Source organism: Papilio polytes, unplaced genomic scaffold (genome assembly GCF_000836215.1).
Source record: "Papilio polytes unplaced genomic scaffold, Ppol_1.0 DF823879.1, whole genome shotgun sequence".
Classification (NCBI taxonomy): Eukaryota; Metazoa; Arthropoda; class Insecta; order Lepidoptera; family Papilionidae; genus Papilio; species Papilio polytes.
This window is the reverse complement of record NW_013525325.1, coordinates 493,732-515,535: the sequence shown is the minus strand read 5'-3', so window position 1 is coordinate 515,535 and position 21,804 is coordinate 493,732.

Here is a 21,804-nt window from a genome sequence, read left to right as displayed (position 1 = left end):
AGGAGGTACTCAATTCGTCTGTATGTTTTTTTTTAAGAGGCTCCATTAAACCTAAAAATATTATATTTAAGGAGCTTTTTGTAGCAATTAATTTAAGTAGCAGGATACTGCGCCGGAAGACGTGGGCCTCGCTGCTAGCAATTTACGGGAAAGAGAAAATAATTCCCAGATATATTAGCAAGTTATCTATATTTTCCTGTAAGATAGATTTATTATGTTCTAAATATAAACTATTAGTTTGATTTCAGCCGGCACTGTGTCCGTGCGGGAAAATCTATCAACAAGTATAGATTACCTTAGTCAATAATAATGTAGCTATCTAATGGTGAAAGATTTTTTATATAGGTCCAGTTGTTTAAGCATACATGTGTGTAATATAGCTGGTTAGATTTTATAATGTCAAGACAATCGATTTTTTTTAATAAACAAATTTTTAATTGAATTGAATTTTATTGATTATTGTTATTGTGGACAAAGTGGCATTACTCTCGCATTTTTTCATATCCACGTGTTCATGTTTTGAAGCATCCGTTCGTTGGCGCCATTGCCAATGCCAAGAATTATTTTTGGAAACGTTTGAATCTCGTTGTCAAAACAAACTATGGGAATTCGATAATTATAATGAAGCAGTGAGATGCAAGTGATAAATTGACTATAACAATCTTGTAAATTAAATTTTCCTAAAAAATTTTGAAAGCTAATTTGATTGGATAATGTTTAATGAGGTTCGTTTTTGAGACTACCTAATTAGTAAGCATGTAAATAGTGCGTTTAATGTTGTAATTTTGCGTATGAAATGTTGTTATTAGAGTTTCGATGTTTTGTTTCATTCGTTTTTGGCTTAGTTAAAAATTCTTCAGGGAGCAAATTCATTTCAGATTGACTCATATCTTTAGAACGTAACTAAAACAGTTAGTCATTAAAGATTTCAGTTGACTCAGATATCACGCGGATGTGTGTGTGATACTCATTGAATTTCACCGTTAATTAAGATTATGTACTGAATAACTAAATATAGACATTGTTAACGACTACGTAACACTCAATTGCAATTAAGAGTGTTGTATATCTACAAAAATTACACCCTGCTCAAGTATAAACTATCGTTTAATCTACTACATCAAAATAAATGCTCTTCAAAAACCATTTTTTTTTTAAATAAAAGAGGGCAAACGACCGGCGAGACCACCGAGGTGGTCAACGACGCCCATGGACATCCGCAGACCAGAGGAACAACACATGTGTTGCCGGAATTAATAACAGTGTAAAGAAAAATGAAATTAATTATTACTTACCGATCACTAACTATTCTGCTTATTATTTCGTACAATCAATTATAGAAAGTTCTAGTAGTACGTAAGATTTAAGACACAAATATTACATATCTTTCGATTCTTTCATGTTATTTCCCTGTCAAAATAATAAAGCGACTGGCTTAAATACTGCTTTACGATTTGATAACTAATCATAATAGACGGCTGACATAAGCTGAAATTCGGTACTCTACCGCGGGCATAATAACCCCGGGAATGAACCTTATGAAGTTGATAATGATAACAATCTTTAGCATTGTGATAAGCCAAGGATCTATGTCGGCGGCTATGAAGACGGAATGCCATTCGTAAGTTACGGAAAACGAATCAAATATCATTTGATAAGAGCATAATCCATTAGGATTACATTTTATAACATGAGTAATCGTTTAATTCAGATCTCTAACCGACATCGATAGAAAAGTAGAAATGCGTAACGTTGCGCTTAATTCTTACAATCACAATAAATACACACTCTGAAATAATATTGTTTATATAAAAGTATTCATCTATACTATTATAAAGAGAAAAGATTTACATTTTTGTAATTGAAATAACTCAAAAACTGCTGGGCCGATTTTCAAGACTCTTTAACTAATAAATAGCTGAGTAACAAGGGCTATGTGTATAAAAAAATGGTTTCAGCGCGGCCGAAGACGCGAGCAACAGTTAGTAAAATATAAAGAAATAACGATCAGAGAACATATACATCCGTCTTACAAGCAATATGATTGAAACTACGCGTAAATATTTCAAGGATATCGTTTGCATGGAAGTGGGTCACAATTAACTGAGATTTCTAACAAAGAAGCTGGTCAAAATTAATACTCTTCTGTTTATTTAATATTAATTTGCTCCACAGCTTTGAGAGTGCAATGAAAAATATCCATAACATAATTGATAGTTAACTTTCCACTAAACCAGAGCAAAACCTATTTATACTACCTTTCGCACGCGACTCCGTCCGCGTGGAATAATAGATACAAAAATAAGTAGCCCATATGTACATCTAAATGCCAAATTTCATCGAGATCCGTATAGTTAGGTTAGGTAGTTTCTTAGCATAAAAATTTTTGCGCACCTCTTTGGATTATTGAAACAGCGTATAATCTAGTAGCTTTCTAACGCGACTCCGTCCGCGTGGAATAAAAACAAAAGTGAGTAGCCTATGCGTTCTTTCAGACTATCCTCTACATCTATACCAAATTTCATCAAAATCCGTTCAGCCGTTTAGGCTACAAACTCTCACGAATATCCATCCTTCCATCTAAACGTTTGCATTTATAATATCTATTTTACGACTTTATGATTACTTCGATTTAGACACAAGTGGAAATTAAGTGGTCCATTAAAATTAAAATGTAGTCATTGATGTCACATGAGAAAATTTAAGTGTAGAGTTCTTATAATCGTTCTATCTAAACAAAATTTACTAGAATGATACGTTGTTAAAACAAACATCATCCGATTCGGGTAGACAGCTCGACGTCGGGGCAGCATCCTTATCATGTAACAAATTCCTAGCCTAGCGTTTTAATCAACGGTCACTATCAACAGGAAACTCCGCGCTGATATTCCACAGGTGTGCCTCACTATGTGGCACGACATTCACAGAAACCGATGTGACGTAATTAACCATCCGGTCTCCGTTCACCAAATCACGTACAAGCTAAACAAATAGAACAGGGACGATCCCATTATGTATAACTAAGAACATAGAATTGGATTCACTTCATAACAAACTCCAGTTAATTTGTAACATCATTTAGTAACTGGAAGTCAGTTTGTGATGCAGTTTCCCCTTAAGTATTTTTAGACTGCGTTTCATCGATCATTATTAAGCGATCTCAAGTATTTCTGATTGAATATCTTTATATTATTAAATTATGCAGGAATTAATTCCAATTATGTCCCTCTTTTTTTAAATTTTTTCTTCCCTTAAAAAGTCATTTACAAAAAGATTCTTTAGTTCGGAGATAATCTAACATACGTATTTATTTTATTATGAAGAACTTGCAAGAAGGTGCCACCATACATTTTTACAGAAACACGTTATACTAAACATCAAGATACCCAGAATACTAGAATTTCCTTAATATTTATTTTTGTCAATCTTTCGTCATATAATACGTCACTGTTTTCCCATTTTAGGCCGCTCTTTGCACCGGCGTCTTTATCCTTCGCTTGTATGAGTACATATTGACATAAATCAATTTCAAAGGACATGTTTATCTACTTATCTACGCGCGTATTGTCTGAACAGTTATACACAGTTACGTATTACATCGATTACTAATATTATAAAAAAATGTAGAGTTCAATGACCCCTAAGATTTGGATTTACATCCTTAAGTTCATATTTAGGTAGTTAGTGACGGGCTATGCGAACTTATGTATCACTCCAAATTAAAACTAAATACAAGCAGAGAAATTCCAGATATAATATCCATTGTGATGTTTTTATTTTTGTTATTTGTAGACATTTAGGAGAAAAATTGAATGCAAAAATTAGTTTAAAAAGGCTAACCGAATGAATAATTGTAAACCACCGGCTTGTATTCGTTCCGGCGCTGGAGGATCTGCCCTCGAACCCGGAACTACTCGATAGTCCATTGTCAACAATACAATAACAAATTACCTTTTTATTTTGAAGCCAATTATAAAATGGACGAAATAAAAGGACAAAACACTCGACGCTATTTAAATTAATTGAATTTAAAAAAATACAAATCTTTAATTTTATTCAATCAATAATTTAATAACTAAAATGCAATTTAATTTACAATTATAGAATAATTATTTAAGTATTTAAAATTGCAAATTTATAGAACGATTGAAATATTATGATGTTTTGATGAATTAACTGGATTAAACAACATCTATGTTTTAATTTTACTAGGTTTAGTAAGGCTTACTCGAAACAAAGTCAATAAAGGTTTGAAACACATCTTCAGTTCCTTCATCACAGGACATCCCTGAGCTAGTTAAAGTTCTCACTACTCGTTTGCCCTCTATTCATATAAAACAATAAACTATGACCACGTAAATAATAGTACGTATATTTCCATAGGGTCTATTTTTAAACATTGGATTTCAAATGGGGTATCCCATTCGTGCTAAGCTTTTTCTCCGAGCCGTGACAAGCGCGGACCTGTGACGTATTTTGTCGTCACAATGGGCATTTCCAATCTATTGCGATAGTCATGAAATGTTGATTCAAATTGCAAGAAACAATAGCTATTAAAAGGTTAAAGTCAATTGCATGATTTAGCGGGATTGAGGTACGAACCCGACGCTGCAGCGATTCATAAAATGAACGTGAATACTGGAAGCTGTGATTTCAAGGAAGACATGAATCAATGATTGTTACAAAAACAGACGTCCGTAGTCATTCATATTAATTATAAGTCTGATCATACTATTAACAAACTCTTCAGAGGTGGTTTTAAATAGATGCGGTTTATATTAGTTAAATATTTCTATTGATATCGGATATCTCAATAGTTAAACGGTAATATCGCAACTATCCAACAGTGGTAGTGCCCGCTTTAACATCTTAGCACGAATGGGCCGGCACGCCCGGTGTAATACCACGACCACACAGAAGACCGACGTGAAATGGAAGCAATTCCGTGTTTCGTCTGATGAGTGTGGTGCCGGAGGCCTAATTTAAGTCCCTTTCTCTTTACCACCCTTTTCTTATAAGGAGAGGTTGGGAAGAGGAGGTGGATTTGAAGGTGGAGGCATAGGATGGAGAAATATCCTCTTTATGTGCGTCTCCTCCTCCGTAGTATAAGGGTAGGCAACGCATCTGCAATTGCGGATGTTTATGGGTAGCGGTCGCCTCGCCATTTTGGCGGTTTCGGGTGGCCGCTTGCTCGTTTGCCACCTTATGTTATAAAAAAAAAAAAAAAAATATGACTCGACTTTCATTGTCGTATAATTTTTTTTTACTCACATCCGATTCCTAACTTATTTACATATGTAAATGTATGATTGAATGCAGTAAAATCCATACAAGTGACGATGACTTGATAACGTATTTTAGTTTGAAATTTGAATGGGACAAACCAACATTTTATATATTGTGAGTAATTTTTATCCTTCTTCCTACTGTACATTTTGAAATTTAAAAACTGTTGATAATTTTATTCCAGGTATTTGATGACAAAAAATTACGCAGTACCTGCGTAATTTTTCATTAAGAAATATATATCAGTAATCGACTACAACATAAAGCTTACACTATAAAAGAATTTTGAAAAGATGTCAATAAGAAGTCGTAGTTAAGTATTAAAAATATTAGACACGCTTGTGCGCCTAAATTAATAAAAAAAAATATGTATGAACAGAATTTTACAATTTTTAAGTATGTAAATTAAGGTTTAAAAACTTGTATTTTCACGCTCTGTAAAACAATGCTCTGTGCAAAAATCGTCAAATTTAAAGTTCGATGTTATTTATTCTGTATAGTCTATGCAATTATGTTGTGATTATTTCTGGCATTCACAGTACAACATTGCGCGAAACGGTACAAATATTCTCAGAAACTACTGCGTGTAGCATACAGATGACAAACGAGTCTATGTTTAAATTGTAGTATGTTATGAGCAGTTGGATATTTGTATTAAGTATACTAGTATTATAAAGAGAAAAGATTTGTATGTATGGTATTGACTAAATGAAAAAACTACTTGGCTGATTTCAAAAATTATTTTACTATTACCAAGATAACATATGCGTGAGTAACATAGGCTGTATATTTTGGTACTTTTATTTGTACGAGGACGAAGTCGCAAACAACAGCTAGTTTTAAAGTAAATTTACTTTATTAATAAAATACTTTACCCGCTTAATGTGTTTTTTTTTTATTTTAAAACAAACTTTTTTGACCGAATAATATAAGGTATATTTTTTATCAATTCCTAAAATATGAATTTATAATTTCTTAACTTCACCTATACAAGGGTTCTAGATAAACAGATAATCTAGACTTTGTATTTATCTATATCTATACTAATATTATAAAGAGAAAAGATTTGTATTTTTGTATTTATTGAAATAACGCAAAAACTACTGATCCGATTTCTTTCCACTCAAATTCTACTCTTACTATTAAAATGCTACTTTTTTAGTGAGTAACGTTATATTTATTTATAATTTTTTAACTTCACGCAGGCAAAGTCACGAGCAACTGCTAGTCTCGAATAATGTCAAGAATTCCAACAATGCAACGAACTGGCTCATTAAATAAACTATTTTAAGTCGTAAATTTTATGATTGTTTATAAATCACGTAATAAATCATCGCATATAACCTATCTCAAGTTTGCATTCCTTCAGCAATCTAATGTTTTAGTCAACATTTGCTGATATGATTCGTTAGGAATGCAAGATAAAAGTATAAGTTCTATGTATATGTTTACACTAGCTTTCGCCCGCAACTCCGTCCGCGTGTAATTATAAAAAACAAAAGTGAGTAGCCTATGTGTTCTTCCAGACTATCCTCTACGTCTATGCCAAATTTCATCGAAATCCGTTCAGCCGTTTAGACTACTAACAAACATCTATCCATCCATCTAAACTGTCACATTTACAATATTAGTAAGAAGTAAGATTACAGATTATTTATTATTTAGACAAGTAAATATTATTCAAATAAATGTTTTCGGCAACTATATTGTATGCACAAGTAAGCGCTACACCTTCGATATGTAAGATACTGTAATTATTGGTACCTGTCTTGAATATTGAATACTTTGCATGCGTGAAAATAAAATCCTGGAGTATTAAATGCCAACATAGTAAAGTACAACTAATTGTAAGAATCTCAATCCTTCTTTATTAGAGACTCGGATTAGTCCGCGACTTCTTCCTCGCGAAATAAAAAAAAATGTTATCATAGCTTTTGTTACAGTTGTTTGTTGTTGATAATATAGAATTGTAATCGCAAAATTACGTTTGAAATCGGTTCAGTCTCTAGTTTATCGTTACATACAAAATCACGAATTATTACATTCATGTAGACGTACAAAGTTTTTAAGACTGACTACGTACTTTGCATTTACTGTGATATATTTTTAAATTTCACTAGTAAACAACTGAAAGTCACAGTCTTGTTAAGCCCCTATAGAACTCGTTTACAACAAAAGAACTGATTTTTTACGATGTTTGGCTAAAATGCTTCAGGTGTAAAGCGTGCACAAAAACAGGTTAAGAAAATATATTTTTACAGCTGTGTTGCCTATCTGTACTTTCAGTTTTACATGTACTTTCATGTTAAATTTCATCCAGATTCATTCATTAATAATAGTCAGTTAAATACCTTATACCTCCATGTAACATTCGCATTTATAATATCAGTAATAAGTTTGTCCTACCAAAGTGTAAGTAAACCAGACTTTTTAAACTAACAGCACTACGCTGTTCGCTGAATATAAAATGAGTAAGGTATTAAATGATTATACATGTTGTATACAAAAACGCTCATTTTAACTTTTAATTTAAATAACTAAAGCAAGAAGTAACGTGTAAATTACATAAAGTCTTGGCCCTATAACATTATAATGCGGGGTATTAAGTGCTTTTGTTCAGATGAATGGGCGACGCTACCTGCTGCGAAGCCCTTCCGACGTTTTCAATAAAGACATCAATCTTGTATTTACAATGTTAAGCACAAAATCAACAAGATTTGTTCAAACTTGTTTGTACGGTGATAATTTCGATGCTAGTTGTGTTCCTAAATGTATAATAATATAGGGTTAAAACTTATCAGAGTTACTTAAAGTGTTAATAGACATAAATAAGTTTACCGAAATTAGAATTGATTTAACGTATTTCGCGGATTTTAGATGCAAAAATTAACCGCTATTTAGTGGCTGGAAATTTGAAGGTGCAAGGACACTTTCGAAGAATTAGGACCTGCCTACGCTAAATCGAATCATCATAATCATTGCGAAAGTGATTAAATTTTTTATCAAACTTTAATTTGTAGCTTTTTTATTATCGCAGTTTGAGGTTACGAAGACAAAGGCGATATCTGATTTCAATTACACCAATCTATTTGAAACAAATCGGGTCTGATCGAAAGATAGCAAAGATCCGGTGTGTTAATTCGCTAATTAGGGAGCACTCGGGTTTTTACCCGGATCAATTGGAACAATAGGAAAGTATCCCAAGCAAATCGGCGCGTCTATCGGTGAGCGGTCGACCGTATAAAAACTAGTCCGGCTCGAATTAGGGGAATCTTTTCTGTGACACATTCGTCTATTTATTCGGTTATAATTATACTAATTTAACTGACCTTTCATTTACTGGAACGTTTTTATGCATAGCGTTTTATCCTTTTTACGTCAAATTGCTTTAAAAAACTGCCTGAATAAATTAATAAAACTCTTTAGAGTCATTAGGTTTACGTTATTATTTCATCTAAATGGAATAAGAAATGACGTATAATAACAGACTTCTAGTTATGAGATTTAAAATTAATTAAATATGAACATTATAGTTGTCTGTAGACTGTAGGCGAAGCTTTTTTGTGTCCAATAAAATAAAAAGCCATAAAAGTCACATTTCGCAAACTGTTTATTGGCGATTGTAAAGTCCGGATCCGGACTTCTGTACAAGGGCGGCTTTTGGACTAGTTTCATGTTTTGTTTACCGTTAATAGACGAGAACAGAAACAAAGGATATTCTAACTTTCACTATGTTATATATGACGCAATAAAATGAAGCTTATTGTAAATCTTCGGAGGCCGTTTGAAGCCTCGTCCACCCCGCTTTGTTTACATTTTAACGGTAGTAGACTGACACCAAGGAGGTCTATAAAGTGTTGCCTCAGAAAAAAGCATGAGACTTCAAAAATTTCACTGTCTCATTGTGTTTTTTTTTTCGACAACCGGCACAAACGCCGCGCTCAGAAAACCATCGCGTTCGATTCAATTGTAACTCTCAAATAAGCGGACAGCGTGAAATTTCCTTTAGAAACGCCACCAATAGAGGTATCATTGGGCATTTGTTTGTAATAAATTGTTCTTAAACAATACGCCCATGTTTTAGACCAGCCGTGCGAGAAGTGTGACTTTAGCATAACCCAATGTTAATTGTTTTTTTATGCGAATATTTAAATAGGAAGATTCGTTATTTTTAATTCAATAGAGCAATTAACTCATTTATTGAACTAAATCTACAAAATGCAATTAAAATCATAGAAAACTTTGTTTAATAGTACCAAATCCAAAATACACTAATATCTTAATAATACAAACTCAAACTTTTGACGCTAAAAACATTGCATAAAAAAACCAATCCAAAAGTTTAAGTAGAAAAACATTTGAATAGTTATCAATGAAATGGATAGAGCGTTACGATATAAGACGTAACTTAAAGCCGACTCTAATGAATCATCAATGGCGACCGGATTCGGCCGCTGTGTGGAAGATTACAACGTAACGCGTGACGTACTGCATTTCATTAACACACCGCAGGCCATTACTATTGCTACAAATCCATTGCGTGTTCCGTACAACGAATAAACATATCGATTGAACATAATAATCAATGTACGCGTAACAGAGTTAACCGCACCGGAATAAAACGTGATTTACTTCCTTGACGTAAATCGCTACGGCGTTTATGATGAAGGAAATAAGGGATTTTTTAACATAGCGAGAATTGCAACGAGTTCTTACGTTCCCATCCAGTGAAAACTTTCCGATGTAAAATTCTGCCGGAACATTGACTAATTGTTTTTGATACTTTACTCGATAACTGGATATACCAAGATATAACACATTCTTAGGTTTTCATGGATTGTGTAATATGCATACAATACAATCAAATTATAATTGATCTTGAGATCTCACTTTATAAATATTGATATTAGTTGCCTGAATTTCATTATCATTAGCAAATTGCTCTTGTCATGTGCTGCTCTTCCATACATCTCTGTCAACCCACAATCTAGTCATGTTAAGTCGCTCGTTAAAACATCAACTAAGCGTAGTTTTTATTTATATATGGATTAAAACATAGCATATATCCTCTTAAAAATTATAGAAAATAGAGACAGCTAAAAAAGCTACTATCAAAGCGGCAAATAGCGATCTACACGATAAATATACCTTAGACGACAAGTAAAAAGTACCATGGTCTAATATTTAAGGGCTGTCACTTTTCAGCGCGGTACGTACATATTATAAGGCGAGAGAAAGAGGATTAAAAAAAAGTGTTTAAATGTGGATGGAAACAAAGGTAGAGTAAGACCGAATTGTGGATTAATTGTGTGAAAGAGCATATGCTTAATAAGGGAACGAATTTAGATACGACGGCTGATAGAAATGTATGGACGAGTAGCATATACTGTGCCCTCCGTAGGGGTGATGATGATGGTCTTTTTACTTTGTCTTTCTTTTCACAGTATTATCATTCGCCAAGTCATAACCGTATCCCCGCTAACGCAATCAATATTATTATTAAATTATTTAAAATAGTGGCAACTCGAGCAACTTTTTAATGAAATAAAGATGTCAAATAAAATCGGAAAGTCCGAACGGAGGTGGAGCCTTTTTACGTTTGTAGATATTCTTAAAAATGGTGAAAGTTGACAATGCAATTTTCCACCCGGATTAAGTTGAAGGTTGTGGTAATTCCGAGTGCGACAGCCCTACCACCATAGAAATACTGGTAAGTTAGTTTGGCCCTTTGTAAAGTATGTCCTGCAATTAAGTATGACCTGTGTACTTACAGGCATTTCAACGCCGATTTAATTGTACTTAGACTCTAAATATTTATATACTTAAGAGTTAATTTTTAATATTTAATTCATAATAATAGTTTAATCTCAAGTAAAGGAAAAGATTTATTTCCTTTAAAATGTAATATAGACGTTTATATCAATTAAGAAAATTGTACACAGGTCGGTTTAGATGAACCTACTTCTCTAATATCCAAAATAAGGTTGAAAACCATACTAAAAGATTGTTATTATAAAAATCGTCACATCCCTTATACGGCAGATATAAATGCTAGAAAAAATGTTTAATTATTCTCATGTATGAAGGTAAAAAAGCAAGGGAAAATTCTTAACGTATCCATTAAAGGAGAAATCTCACTTGGGGGTATCCATGTTGGTATGTACGAAACAAACATAAAAGTACAGCTATTAAACAAGATATAACAGCATAATTTCGTTTGATTTGACATGCCGAAACAATTTAATCATTATCTCCGTCAGAAAATTAGCGTTCCCAATTTTGGTTGAATTTAAATTTTATCCCAAAGGGAGTAAGGAAGGAAATTGACTGCTGAGAGTAGGGATGATAAGGCATAATGTGTTGGGAGGCTTGTAGCGAAGGAATTGGCGGTATTCACTAGGGGCCACTGCGCTGTGGCATAGCAAGCCGCCGCGCCGCCGACTGGGTGGGCACGCGGCGTCGGTTGGCCCTTTCCACTGCTTTTTGTTCTCGATTTTCGAATTTTAAATGTTGCACTCGGCGATCATCTTTGCCTCCATTCGACTACCTCGCCTTAGCCGCACGCAATCCCGATACGTTTACAAAAATTAAATGTTTAAGTACCGTTGTTAATTAAATCATTTTCCTTACTTTTTTGCTTTCAGCGCACTGATAATTTGAAAATTATATCACCAGTGCTAATTGGCAAGAAAAGGACGAAAGCAGTCCACAATTAAAACATTACTTGTACAACGTCAATTAACATCGTAATTAGCCGGGGATAATTAAAATTGAAGGTCATTAACGGGGTAAAAACTTGTGTCCATTGTAAGGTTTTGGGTTACCCAGAAATTAAGACAGGTTGAACTAATTATTAAAGAATTGTGAACATACTTTTGCAAATTGTGTGTCTTATATAGAAGAAAGCTAAACCCGAGTGTGATGTAAATGTAGCTGACATAAATCGTGGTTTTATGTCAACGAAATTAAAAGAAGGCCTTAGCTAACTTATGAACTCAGAAATGTGGAATGTAGTACCTTGAATTGTTACAAATACTATGTATTTAAAATACCTGGATTCTCTGTATACAATGTTCTCTTCGCTGACAGCATTCGTTCAACATGATGACCGCACCAAGCCTTCCTGTCTCACGCTCTTAACCAATAACTCGATATGTAGCCTCTTCAATAATTTATAACACATGATACTTTACCATGACCTCGCGTAAATAAATAATTTCTTCAAAAATAGATTCACGAAAAATATTTTAAAAACCAATTCGAAATTTCACATTTACACAAAGTGATGTGATGTGAATGTACTAAAGACAACGTCAAATGTCCAAATCTAAGGAGGCGCGGTGCCACAGACTGCATAGAAATACTGACGTTCCACGGATGTATAAAATACTTTTTAGTGTAAGCTAATTTTTATCATACTAATCTTACTTATATTATAAATGCGAAAGTTCAGATGGATGGATGTTTGTTAAAGTTTGTAGCCTAAACGACAAAACGGATCTCGATGAAATTTGGCATAGACATAGAGGATAGTGTGGAAAAACACATAGATTACTGGAATTTGATTCATTTATTTCAGAGCGGACGGAGTCGCGGGCGAAAGCTAGTTTTTAATATAATGTAGCTAGGTCTAGTAGATCAGTGATTAATTTTGAGATAAATGAAAAGGTTAATAATTCATACTACGCCTTTACATTATAGACCTAAATTGTAAGTATTCGTGCGTATTGTTATTGACTTGACTAACCTTATACAGCAATCGGTGCCTTATTATCAGATGCAATTTTAAACATTATTAATTTTACTTATTAGTATTATTTATAAAGTAAAATAACCTTAATCTTACCTTAACTTCGATGTCGACGTTATTCAGCAACCTGTAAATAATAATGACTTGTTTAATTTAGCAGATCTAATACGCAGACAATTTTATATGATTCGAAAATTGTTTTTGCAGCCGAAACTAGTGATTATCTGCATCGGGTAATTTAGTGTTTAGGTTCGCTGTTTCGTCCGAGGCCGGGAGCAATGGTATTCGTGACCTAGATCTTTTTTAATGCACTACCATTTTAAACAGGTCTTTATAAACCGCTCTGACACTGGATATTTTTTAGTCCTTGTTATCTTTTCGCATGCGTTAAAGACGCAATTCGATTGGATGCAACTTTAAAACCTCAGTCCCAAAAAATTGGCAGGACGGCGAAATTATAACCTGTCATACTTCGGACACGATCGTGGCGAGCACATGAGAAGGTCATAAGAATAATTGTTGTTCGAACTTTACAGCTAATCCCACGTCAGCTAGCACATAAATCTTACTAAAATTATAAATGCAGTTTACATGAATAAAATAAAATAAATAAATAATAACATTACATTTAATCTTAATCAACACTATACCGTTAGAAATAATAAAGTAATTAAATGCGATTAAAATAAAAACCTAATTAAATGATAAATGAAATATTTGTATTGGGCATTGCAATGCTGACCGAATTGGGTCCTCGCTTAGCTTTGAATGCTGGGTGCGTCTCGCTGAAGTGCCAAGCGCTGATCTTCCACGAGAGAATGAGATGTCTTTTACTATGTATCTCCACAACGACATTATACATTTCCATGTTTGACTCGGACGTAAAACAAATAGGAAGGAGGTGAACACATACGCTACTTACTACGTTTTTTTTTTAAATTCGAATAACGAAGTTGTGGGCAAATTTATTATTTTATCATTGAAATGAATTTAATATAAATTCATCTGTTTTAGCCCTAAAATTTAATATTTCCTTTAATGAGAACATTTCTCGTCTCTAACATTTGGTATAGCGAATGAAATGAGCGTCGCTGATCTCGGTGTTCTTACTGATTGTTTGCTTCCCTATCTTATAAAAAAAAGTTTGTTAAACTATCCAGTTCAGTTGTCGCTAAGCACGAAAGAAAAATAGTTTATAAATTCACAAACACGAGAGTAATGTCTTGTACTTAGCAAATTATTTTTAATTTATCGTACTTAAGGAAACCGCATTACCTTCTCATAGGATTGCTCGGCTATTTTTTAAATACCGACCGCAACTCTACCGCCAGCTCTACTGTTTTTTGTAATAAGAATGTTGGTCAGATGTAATCATACCTTCAGACATGTTTTTATATTACTAGCTTTTTCCCGCGACTCCCTTCGCGTAGGATTAAGAAAAAACAAAAATAAGTAACCTATGTGTTCTCCCAGATTATCATTTACAAGTATGCCAAATTTCATGACTACGAATCAAATTAAACCTCACACTTGAAAAACGGTTAACACGTTTAGTTTAAACGAGCAAATTGTACAACAGAACGAGATTATTTACCGAATAATACAAATAATTGAACAATGTCCGCAACCATAATTAAATATTGTTAACAAGTTTCATAACTAATTAAGTATTTTTTCGATCGGTACATGTTCTTTAATACATACTTCATTTATTTAAAACTCATACATTATTATTTGTACAATGACAGCACAAGATTTGCATACCGGAACAACGAACGGGTTTTCTAAATCTTTTTACAATTGCGTTACTAATTAAAAACAACCTCGTCATAGCAAAGCATTGATTAGACATATCTAAACCTTCGACGCCCACATGTTTTTAACTCTTCAAATATTTAACAGGATTTCCTTTATGTTAGAATATTAAATCATTAAGGACATAAAATCTCAACAAAAGTTTTAACTAGCTTTCTCCGTGTATTGTCTTAGTGTAATGTTATCCGAGTACAAGTGGCACGGCTGCCTTACGGAACTCGTCTGGGGAGTCAGTCTGCACGCCCATTTTGCCGTCGTCGCTTCCTATTCCGGCTATTGTTGAGCGTCCTGTCACAAATATGCATGCGTGGACACTCACACGCGCATATAAATGGTAGAAATTGAAGCGAACGAGTACGTTTACATGACACGCACACGCCCGCACTCGGTCACCGCTATCGATACAGCCGCGGCGTACGCTCATAACACGCGCGAAGCCATCAATGAACTTGACGTATAACTCAATGAATGAAAGACCTTGAGAGGTTGTTTCTCGAGTATTCTATATTGATAGAGCAATGAACTCTATCTAGTTGATCTCGTTCTACGTTCGATAATTATTGATATTAAAATGCGCAATATTGTTTCGTAAATAGAGTAAAAAGTTTGTGAGTCATCTGGGAGAGATGGCGGGTGAGCGGCTATTCAATGAATCGGCATTTCGATACGTAACCTAGAAAATATTCCGAACCTTCACTTGCCAAAAATTATAAGAGTCTCTGGAGCGAGCGGAGACAAGGTTACGTGCGTGGTTTTGAAATACACTGGTGATTCGGAAATGACGCAGCATTTAGTTCTTTGGTCCACGACGGTTCCGCGATCTCAATCCGTGAGGTTTGCCCCGCGGACTTTGCTTGTTTATCTAATAAGTAATTCAGCTAACAGTTATACGTTAACACCATATTAAGTTATGTCAATAGTCTCGTAGATATTTGCGTATACGTTTAGATAGTGATGTCAATGCAACAATGTCAGACTTTTCCCTTAAAAATACTGGTTTGGTTCCAAGTAACATAATATTTAGTTACTAAATATTAAGATGTATTTTTAATTAACAAAAAAACAATCATTCAATAATATTGATGAGATATCTTCCTGCTTTTTTCGTGCAATGGTGATCTGAGATTCCCCTAGAACGATGACAGGTCAAATATCGGAGTAGTTTCGCGATCGCGTTTAATTGCTCATTGCTATTTAAATTGCAAGTCATTCATTATCTCCAACTGGTTGATGATACACAAATGGCTGATGAAAACCCAATAAACCATAAGAAACTTCGTTCTACTTAAATGGAATGTTGTATTGTAAGGAGGTTATGACATTTAAGGTAATTGGGTTGTTTTTTTTTATTTCAATTGTTATATTATTATAACAGTTTAGTTATTGCATAATCGCTAATGTTATTATGTATTATTCAAAAACAGTATGTAACCCCTAAAGGTGACTGAATTTTGACTCAGCTGCATCTACGACATCATTATACTCTATTACATTTATTTACATAATTATAAGGTTATATCAAATTGGCATTCATTGAAACGACTGTGTATACAATTTACTTTATAAAATTATATTGCCGTACTCTAAATCATTTTTATAACTAGTGGGTATTCATTTGTCATCACCCTAAACGCTACAATTGCGGGTGGGCTGGGGCGAGTCCAGTAAATCTCCCTACGTCGGTTTTTTTGCTTTCAACTCTTGACGCCGATATCAGTCATCCAGCCATCTTAGCTTTAGTCTACCTTCCGTTCGGCGTTTAGGAACTTTGCAATCTTCCTTACGTGTGACAAGTCCTGTTTAGCTCAGTGTCCAATTTTGATTACCTTGGATGTATTCATTTAACAGGATGACTAAATTTTGCCACAAATATTCCTATATTAATGTTTTCATTTATTGTTATAATTTGAGTTCTATTGACCTGTATCTTAAACGCTTTGAATAATTTTTGAAGAAAGACGTTGAATTTGATTCATAATGAAACCCGTTTTCACACCGGTATACTCATTCCATTTGTTTCAAGCATTTACTCATCTATACCAAAAGGTTTTTATTTACCTAATTCAACCACATTATAGGTTTACTAACGATGACTGACGTATAGAAATATTTCTTTCACGATTCGGAAATGAGACCGGCTTGATACTGCTCGTGCCAATTCGATGAGTCTGTACCAGGGATGCCACCTTTTTGGCTTTGATCCAAAATGTTCGCTTTCAACTAAATAATAGACATCTTTTTATTCGTCGTCCGTTACGTATCAATCATGGTTGATAGTTTTTCACCGTACATGAAGCTCAGAAATGCAAAGACGTAGCGACAACTGATCGACGTGGAAAAAATTGCTAGAACAAATTAAGTCATACAAAGCTAACTGAGAAAAAGAGCAAGTCCAAGATTGTCCAAAACTGGTTTTTCTGTTGTTCCAGTGTTTATGTCTTCGTTTATAGGTGTTTGGTAGCCCTAACTCACTCTCAACAAGCGTCGAATCCAGATCTGCATCGCACTGAGTCATAGAGTAATGTAAAAATATTGTTTATTTTGTCTGTGGCGGGACAACCAAGTGTGAAGGTTGCTTTCACCTTGTGAATCATGGTGGCCCGGTCAAGTGGCAAGAGACAGTTTTCATGTCACCCAAACATTACGAAATTAACACAGATCTGTGTTCATTATGATTCATCTTAGCATGACGTTGATTAATTTTTTTTTGCAATTGGGACTATAAGTTTGTAAAGAATTTTATGGGTAGAGGAAAAATGTCTTTATGAAACAACAATTTTTCATGTTTTTTGAAAATGTTTGAAATGTAGTAAAGGGATTAATAATAATAGGGCGGTCAAGTTAAAGTATTGAAGCTATATAATAATTCCAAATGATATTTAGTAGGAGTGTTCGGAACATCATTACATGTTAACCCAAAAAAGTTTGCAATACCGCATGGGGCAAATTACTATGAAAGGATAGGCGGTTGATTCATACACGTCTTTGAACTACAGAACTTTGTTTTTCTTCATCGTAAAAATACATTGGCCGGGGACCAAACTGGGACATGCAGATTAGGATGCTTAACGGCGCCACCCGTATTATATAGACTACTGTTAACCAAAAGAAATCGAATATAAAGCCTATAACGAAAATAGTGTATAAAGTTTAGAGGACGTGATCCTACACACATGTGGTTGATGCAAATAAGACTGTTGTATTAACATTACTCACAATGTACATAAATATTTGTCACCGTTGTATGCCTAGTTATGACTTCATCTTCAAGGTTCTTCATTCGCATATGTGAGTTTTCACTGGCGGAAAGGCAGAAAATCACATGTCACTAAAACAGGGTGGTAGCAAGCATGCCAGCAACTAGCCAAATCGTTAGCGCGTGACAGTTACCACTAAATCAAATATCGTGCTATTTACTTGCATGCCTGACTTGGCATGCAAGTTAACATTCACATATGCCAGTAGCTGGCACGTGACATTAACTGACATGCAAGTGTGTCAACTGAATTATATAGTTTGTCATTTGTTTCGTTGTCATTGAGCATTCATTTGACTTCAGGTCGATGAAGCCACTACACAAATAAACAGAACTTGCAGAGTATTTTAAAACGCTTAAAATCATTTAAAAGATGTTTCTATTCTACTTGATAAAATGTATAGTTAAAGTACCTTATTACTTACACGATGACTTTGATGTTTTTTTATCGCGTGCAAAATCATATTAAGTTACTATATACTACTTCTGTGTTTATGACACATTGATTCCACGATAATCTTACTTACAAAACTGAAAAACGAGGAAAAAGAATCAAGGAAACTACTGTAATAGTTAAAATGCATCACCAAACAGACCCAGCGTGTGTAAATGTTAAAGTTTCAGCAAATAGGTAAATGTAGTAAAATCAAGAGTTTGGTTCATTAGTCCATGATAAGACTAGTCCTCATTTACGGCAGAGAAACATAAAGCGAAACACAATGTACGAACAAAATTTTAATAATGAGCGGCGTGACCAGGCTCGATTAAATCGACAATAAGTGCAAAGCCGACCTCGGTGTGCGCAACCGTCTACAAGATGCTAGAAGTAGGCTGTGTGAGTATGGTCTCGTAAGGACCGTCTGACTACGTTGGAAAGGCACTATAACTTTCACTCGCCACTCAACCATAACTAGGTGGAAATATATACTGAAAAAAGGATAGCCGTCTAGTCTTAGACGGAGATGTCGAGAACATGAGTAATAGAAGGACTAAATAGGAAAACTACAGATTGAAAGAGTTTTACCATTTATCAAAATGTACTTACATTGTAAAGGTGTTTCAATTTAACTGGAAATGATAAATTTAAAAATGATCTACGTGATTCATAAGGAGATATTTCTAGTTACAAAATAATTTCAAACCTTACAATGCCCTTGAATCGTAGGTGAAAATTAGGTGATACCAAGCACCACCAGTTTTAATTTAGTAAAAGTTTAATTAAGCCCGATACAAACTCTGTACTGTTCAGTTGAAACTGTGCTTGAGTAGGAAAAACTCTAACTGTTAACTGACAGTTAAATCCGATCGTATATAGCAGGCCTTAATCTGAATATACGGTGAAAATTTAGTAAGGCCACGACTTCAAAATTTTTGACTATAGATCGATAGTTTAAGATATATTTAAAAATAGATTCAACAGCCAGCAACAATTTTGCAGTAACTTTCGTATTGCGGACGCACATCGGCGTCGATGTTTACGCTGCTCATTTGCCCCTTACAAATATAAAAAAGTAATTAAATGAAAACTCAATTTCCCATTCAACGTCACAGAAATCGATAGAGTCTTACTAATACCAGACTTAGATCATTAGTGCATCATAGATGATACATTCTTTTTTTACTTTTTAAATACCTTTGGTTTTCACGAGGGCCCTTTTGAAACACGAGATGTATGACTCACACCTGACTCAATGATTTCTAAACGGACACGCTGCATCCGTTCGATTGTAATAAAACTGTGTCCACCTGGAAAAACCATAGAGCACAGTAACACTGAAGCGGTCACGAACTAAAAGATATTCAGATTAGTCGATGAAAAAACATATTGACGTAGGTAATGAGTGTTCCATAGGTTTATATATGATTTAGACCTTGACTTATTATACTCAATTTTTAACTTCAATGAGATTTCTATTAATCCCATTTAACTCTCGCTAGTTTTGCATTCTTCGGTCCTTATTAAGGAATTGAATTTGAGTTACCAAAGGTTTAGGTTATTTAACCGATTTGAACATGTATAGTATAGAAGACATATTGTTCTAAATATTAAGATAATAACTATACGAGTATACGCATAAGTTTCAGTTGTTATTACGTTTGACCTACCGGAAAGCACAACAATTATAAACTCATTAAAAATGTATGACTTGCATATTGACTAAAAATGTTCCACAAGTTGTTTACATAAAAGTTCCAATTACTATAGGAAATAAAATGACTAATGACCCTCATCCCTTTTCCATTAGAATGGAAAGATTTTGTGAACTCTTTCAAATGAAGTCAACGGGAAATACAATTGAAATATTCCGCGTTATCTCAGTGGAAAAGTGAGTGCAAAAAAGACGATCAATTTCATGACTACCTCATTTCAATAAGTAATTAATCGATTGAGTCACGTCCCTAGTTTACCGCAATATTCACTTTGATTATGCGTTCACACTTGGTCAGAACAGTTGGACACTTGCAACGGCCAGTGATAGATTGTATGTACTTACTAGCAAGTTAGCGTTCACATTGTGCCTATTGATTGCCAGTCCAGTTATTGAGCGCTGTACCAAGTAAGACGCCGCTTAGTACAGATAGTTTTCAGTTACACTACGATTATTCAGTTTATACTGTGTATACAAAACCTTAATTGTACAGTTCTAGTATTCTACTGACAGTTGAAACTGTTCGACTGTCAAATTAATACAAGTGTAACTTTTTAATTAAATTTACAAATAAAAAAATAATGCAAAACATAGCCTGTGTTACAAATAAATTCCGATCTCAACCCATCTAACGGTAAAAGGTTTTTTAAAATTCACCCAGTAGTTTTTGATTTTCAATATATACGAAAATCAAAAACTTTTCTCTTTATAATATTAGTTATAGTATACAAAATGGGATAGACCACTGAAACTGGAAACTTTTCCCAATCTTTCCACGACAATTTTTCTCTGCGTTTATAATGTGACTAGTCATCTTATGAAAGTATCATCCGTCGATATTGTTGTATAATAGTTTATATCTATTTATGGAAAATTAATTACAAAAACCGACTGTTAATTACTCGCCGGAGGAAAATCAACACCAATCTATTTATGGTAGTGTATTTACCTCGACATCTTGTGTCGGTTGTTGACCGCTGATACTGTTATATAAAGAAATCTCGTTATCATTTTACTAATTTTGTCAAATGCTTTTTCAGATTGTTTCCGCTTAAGACCTTAGGCGCCATGTGTATCTTTTTGTCACATAGTGTCTAGAACACTGTATGTGGCCTAGGAGGTATGAATTTCAAATGAACTATTTCCCAAGCCACATGTATCTAAATGTCACGCGGATAAAAATCCAAGTAAAGAGGGGGAAAATGGGAGTAAACACAATACATAATATATTATGTAGTTTGAAACATTTTCCAACAAAAGAAAATGTTTTTTTTTAAACGCTCTCTTAGGGTCTGGCGCTAAGGGTGTTAATCATACTTATAGGAGAGACCTGGTCTAAAAAGGCTAAGAGAGGAATGAAAGAATCTGGAAGAGGCCTACGTCCACCAAGGACAAACAGATAAAAAAATGAAAAATGTTAATGTCAATTATAATCTTGTAATGTAACAAATGTAATTGTACAATAATTTATCTGACTAAAGGCTTACCAAACTATACTAATATAATAAAGCGTAAACACACACTTCTTTATTGCCTAAGATGTCAGC